Below are 6,000 nucleotides of genomic sequence, written 5' to 3'. Positions count from 1 at the left end.
AGCTCAGTTGCTGAACATGCCAGCTTTAGGGCGGAGGCAACCATCAGGTTCAACGGCCAGTATGTTCAAATGTCTTGGCCATTTGTTTTTGCTACTATAACGATGTAGACAGTACAGCCAGCGACAAAATCATGGATGAGATATTGCTCCGTTCTTTCTCCTTCTAGTTACTCATAAGATCGGGTGCTGTTTTTCTGGTAGGGCTAGTTTAGTTCCAAGGTCCCTTGCCATGAACATCAAAACTCCATCTTCATTTTCTCGAGTATTCTAAGGGATCAAGGACGGTAGTGATTCTCTTCATATTGGAGTAGCCTATCCCAATGGGTCTAAATCTTCACCATGGGTCAAAGAGCGGAAGAGGAAGATTTACTTCTCAACGGTCATTAGGGTGGTGTTGAACATGTCATCATTGTTCAACCTTCCAACACTGGCCAACATGTTCCAGATCAGGGGCGAACTACTACATATTGGTAGATCTCGGCTGCTGTGTGTCCATAAATAAGCTGAAACAGGGCTGATCACCCGTAAAGCTGCTGGGACTGGACCAAAATAATTCCCAGCAAAATTCATGATTACGAAAACTACAAGCAAATCTTCGAAAATACCGAGGGTAGATGAGCGGCAGTCTACTGTTGACTTCATGACGGACCAGCGGGAACTCGGCACACCATCACGAACTGTTGGCCCTGATTATAGTCGCCTGTCTACCTTCAAACCTCTTGTAATATCTACTTATAATGTCCGTACTGTAAATCAACAAGGGAAAATGCATCAGCTATTCATGGGCTGTGCTGATGCAGGTATTGACATTGCCGGAATTCAAGAACATCGTCTCATTACACCAAGCCCAACCGATGAACTTTGGTCAGATGATAGGAACTGGGTTTTATTATTCAGTTCTGCTACCAAGCAAAGGCACGGAGGAGTTGGTCTGGTCATGTCCAAGCACATTCACAGATGTCTTAAGAGTGTTGAAGCTGTTTCCGAGAGGATACTACTTGTAACATTCCATGGCAACCCTCAGCTCAGCATCACTGTTGTATATGCACCCACTGAGTGCGCAACATCTTCTGACAAGGAGGAATTCTATTCATCTCTATCTGACCACCTGGATGGTATGAAAAGGCACAACATCCATCTCATCCTCGGCGATTTTGATGCCAGAATAGGAACAGACAGTCATCTTTCCCATCCTTGGGTCATTGGTCCACATTGCTACCATGATTCAACAAATGACAATGGTGAGCGTCTGGTCAACACCTGCCATGAGTATAATCTCAGGCCGGCCCAGATGAGATTCCCGCAACCCAGGAACCGTCTCTGGACTTGGACCCATCCAGCTGGATCAACCCATGCACAGTTAGATCACATACTAATAAACAGCAAGTGGGTAAATTCTCTCCGCAACTGTCGAGCATACAACTCAGTAGAAGTGGACTCCGATCATCGTATTGTGAGCATCCGTCTAGCTGCCAGTCTGCGAACTAGCAAAGGAAAACCTTGCAAGAGACCAAAATTCAACTGGAAGAAGTTACAAGATCCTGATACAAAGGAGGAATTTCAGCTGGAGCTATCAAACAGATTCCAGGTCTTGAGCATGGATGACACCACACCCAGGTATGAGACCTTCGGAACAGCTGTCCGTGAAGTTGCTGAAAAAGTTATTGGCAAGCAAGAGCCATGCGGACCAGCAAGTTGGGTATCAGATGCAACCATCAGACTTAAACTTGAAAGGGATGAGGCCAAAAAGCGGTACTCCATTTCAAAGTCTCGTCAATCTAGAGAAAGATGGAGGAACTTGAACACCAGCCTTAACAACTCCTATAAATCTGATGAGCTTGCTACCCTCAATAAGCAGATGGAAGACCTGAAGCTGGCCGACGAGATGGGGAATTATACCACCACCTGGAAAATTATACACTCGCTTTCTGGGAAGAACTCAAGGAAAGGGGTGAAAGCCAAAAAGACCATGGTGACCATGAACTGCTTGAGGAATGGAAGGAATATTTTAGCTCATTCTTTAACAACGACAGTGGCACAGCAGCTTCAGAACTTCCTGCACCAGCTGTTGAAGATCTTCCTATTATCACTGAGCCCCCAACTCGTGAAGAAGTAGTCAAAGCAATAGCAGCCATGAAGACCAACAAGGCAGCAGGATTGGACTGTGCTATATCTGCCGAAGCACTTCAGGGAGGAGGGGATAGCATGATTGATATGATTCTCGAATTCTGTATGGAAGTATTCTCAACGCTGACACCGCCACGTCAATGGGTTACGAATGTAATCATTCCTCTACCAAAGAAAGGTGACCTCTCTCTCATGACAAACTACCGTGGTATTTTGCTTATGTCCATTGCCGCAAAAGTGTACAACAAGATCCTTCTCAACAGGATCAGACCCCACATTGATCCTTTACTGAGAAGCAACCAGGTTGGCTTTAGATCGGGTCGCAGCTGTGCTCAGCAAATACACATTTTGAGGAGGATCATGGAAGGCGTCAAGGAGTACCAACTTCCCTTAACAGTCACTTTTGTGGACTTCAAAGAAGCCTTCGACTCCATCAACAGGTCCGTCATGTTTTCAGTGCTGCGGCATTATGGAATACCAAAGGTTGTGGTCAATGCCATCCAGGTGCTCTACAAAGACTCCAATAGTGCCGTTATGGTAGATGGCAGTATCTCAGGGCCTTTCCAAGTAACAACTGGAGCGCTTCAGGGTGATGTGTTGGCACCATTCCTGTTCATTATCCTGGTAGACTACCTTCTGATGAAATTAACTTCTGGAATTGACGCTGGAATTGTTACCTACCCACGTCGGTCAAGCAGGTATCCTGCCAAGATGCTGAATGACCTGGATTTTGCTGATGATATTGCCCTGCTGGAATCTTCCATAGACCGGGCCCAGTCACAGCTAGGACTGCAACTGCAGCAGCAGATCTAGGCCTTGTCATCAGCGCACCTAAGACAGAATATATGACTGCAAACTGTAACGCCCAACCGGCACTTGAAGTCTATGGTAGTACCATCAACCATGTCACAGACTTCAAGTATTTGGGTTCCAAGATGGGCTTTAGTGTTGGAGACCTAAAAAGAAGAAAAGCACTAGCCTGGGCAGCTTTCTGGAAACTGGAACGCCTTTGGAGAAGCCCGTCCTTGCCAATCGAAACAAAAATCAAGCTGTTTCAGACAACGTGTGTTACTGTCTTTCTGTACGGGTGTGAGTCATGGGTAATTAATTACCAAGGACATGGAAAACAAGATCAATGCATTTGCAACATCTTGCTACAGAGTCATGTTAAACATCAAGCGTGTGGATCGGATTCCAAATGAAACCATCTACAACCTGACCAACACCACTCCACTGGTTGCCAGAGTCAAGATTCATCAACTCAAATTTCTCGGCCATATACTGCGTCTTGAAGATGGCGAGCCTGTGAAAGAATATGCGCTTTATATTCCACCACATGGGAAGAGGAAACCGGGACGGCCACGCACACTGTACTTACAGTATGTCCAGCACCTCCTGGGAGATACTGAAGGGATGCTGCAACCAAACAAAATTGTTTCGCTTGCCCAAGATCGCATTAGTTGGAGAAAGCTTGTAGTCGCCTGCTCCGCAGCCGACTGATGATGATGATGATGATGGGGATCTTGGTTTAATAGCTTTTAATGGGGTCGTGGTGAATTCTACTGTATCGTGTCTGCAAAATTTGACATGTGCAAAGGGGGTGGGGTAAAGAAGTTTTGGCAGGCCGGGGTGATTTTTGGCAACCGGGGGGGCAAGCGATTTTGGCGGGCCGTTTGGACATTTACCCCTTCCCGGGCTGATAATTATTGCACAGCCTCTAACAGGGTAAGAAAATGTTGAGAATTGCCTTTAAAAGACAAAGTTCACGGATCAGGCGTAGGCCTATATTATTAATAGGCCTATACTGCGCCAATAAAGTATCCTTACACTTGGAAAAATAATCACAATTCCCAAACTGAACAATATTGGGGTGAATTTGTTTTTTAATAGATGCACTATCTAATCATGTGCAAGAATGGGGACAAGGTTTCACGTGCAGGATCTGTGGCTGCAATGGCGAGACCGGGACAAAGTGGACTAAACTTTATGTCCAGCCCAGAGAATCTGAGGGAGTTTTGAGGCCTTAAGCTCTAGAGTATATAGGCCTACCACAAAAGGTGTTGGAGTGTATAAATGTTCTCTAATAAACTTATAGGGGAGACCGGGACAAAGTGTACCATGGGGCAAAACGAAACGGCAAGGTCGTACTCCGGCCCAAAAACCTTGGCAGCAAAGTAGAACAAATTTTTTTTCAAGTTCACGGTGACACCATTTAATAAAACTGTGTTTTGATAAACTTTATAAATTAATGTCATTTGTTAGTTGCTGTCCTAAAGTTAGATTATAAATCTAAACTTTTGCCTTGCCTTGTAATCCTGTTTGGGCCTGGACAAAAAAATTCGGTCTACTTTGCCCTGGTCTCCCCTACGTAGGCTTAGGCCTATTAAGTTTTCCTAAAGTATTCCAAAGTCTAAACGATTTTGAAAAATCTATAAAAAAAATCTGACAAATCCCAGAAATTGAGGAGGGCCAAAACATTCATCTTATGGCCTGGTTTTTATATGAGCTACCGTAAAATGGGGGTAACTTTGGGCACTTATTATGAGTTTTTAAACCACTGCTTCCAAACAAAACCAATTATATTTCTAATTATCTCTTACACCTTGAAATTGAAAACGATTTTTTAATGATTTTGTAAGGGTGCCCTAGGCGTTAAAAAATAGCCTGACCAAAGTTACCCCGCATTTGGGGCAACTTTGGTCAGAGTATTACATTCCATGAAGAAAAATAAAATCAAAATAATTGATATTCGCTGTAGGGTAAATTGGGGTAAATGGAACGCTTAAGCAATAAATCACTTTCTGTGGTCAGGAGGGTAGGCCTATCCATATATGATTTTTGTTTGTTTCAATAAGTAGATAATATGTTTTTACAACTTGTTTTAACAGATAAACTCCCATTTTATGGCTTTGTTTCTTGTATCGGTCCAAATACATGCATGGTCATGGTGTTCCAGTTACCCCAACAAATTAGGGTAAATGGAACAGTGGGATGGGTAATTGGAACAAGGGGCATTACTTGCAAGGAGCCTACATTCATAGCTATATTTACATTGAAAAGACATCAGAATATTTTATTTAACATATATTTTGTGACTAAACAAAAGATTAACAAAAATAATTTTGTTTTCATGTTTTTTTTTAAAACATGGTAAAATACCATGTAAAAATACACTTTCTCTCGGTACATAACAGAAAAAATGGTTTTCAGATTTTAAAAAATCAACAGGAGGCCTAATCTACCATGAATTAGTTATTTGTAGTATATAATTTCATAATAATTAAACCAATTAGTAAAAAAATATTAACATGTTATATATATTTGAAGTCAGTCAACCGTGTTCCATTTACCCCAAGTGGATCTGTTGTGGGGTAAATGGAACATAAACTAATTAATTAGCTAATTAGCATAATTTCATCATTAAAATCTGCTATTTTATTGTTTAAAACATTTATGTTATTGTAGATAACAAACATATTGCCAATATTGTAAGACAACTCTCAGCACAACATTCAAATATTTAGGAATCAATACCCTTAAATTAGTAATGTTCACTGAACCGTAGCACCACTTCATGGTCAGTGACAACATTTGAGATTTTCTTCCACTCAAATACCGAGTAAACCCACGCTTGGGGTATGAAACGAAAGCAGAACGTATGGCGTTGGGGTAAATGGAACACTCGGTATGATGTTGCCCAATTTGTTTCTTGATTGAGGGAATTGTATTCTCAGCGTTCCATTTACCCCACCGTTCCATTTACCCCAATTTACCCTATATGGGAAAGTTGTTGTTTTTTGTGACATTTGACCCCTTGCAAATTAATCAAGCACACATCCTTGCTCACAAATATCGATTTTTTTTTCTTAAAAA

Source organism: Amphiura filiformis, chromosome 1 (assembly GCF_039555335.1).
Source record: "Amphiura filiformis chromosome 1, Afil_fr2py, whole genome shotgun sequence".
NCBI classification, from domain to species: Eukaryota; Metazoa; Echinodermata; class Ophiuroidea; order Amphilepidida; family Amphiuridae; genus Amphiura; species Amphiura filiformis.
This window is presented reverse-complemented; position numbering follows the sequence as displayed.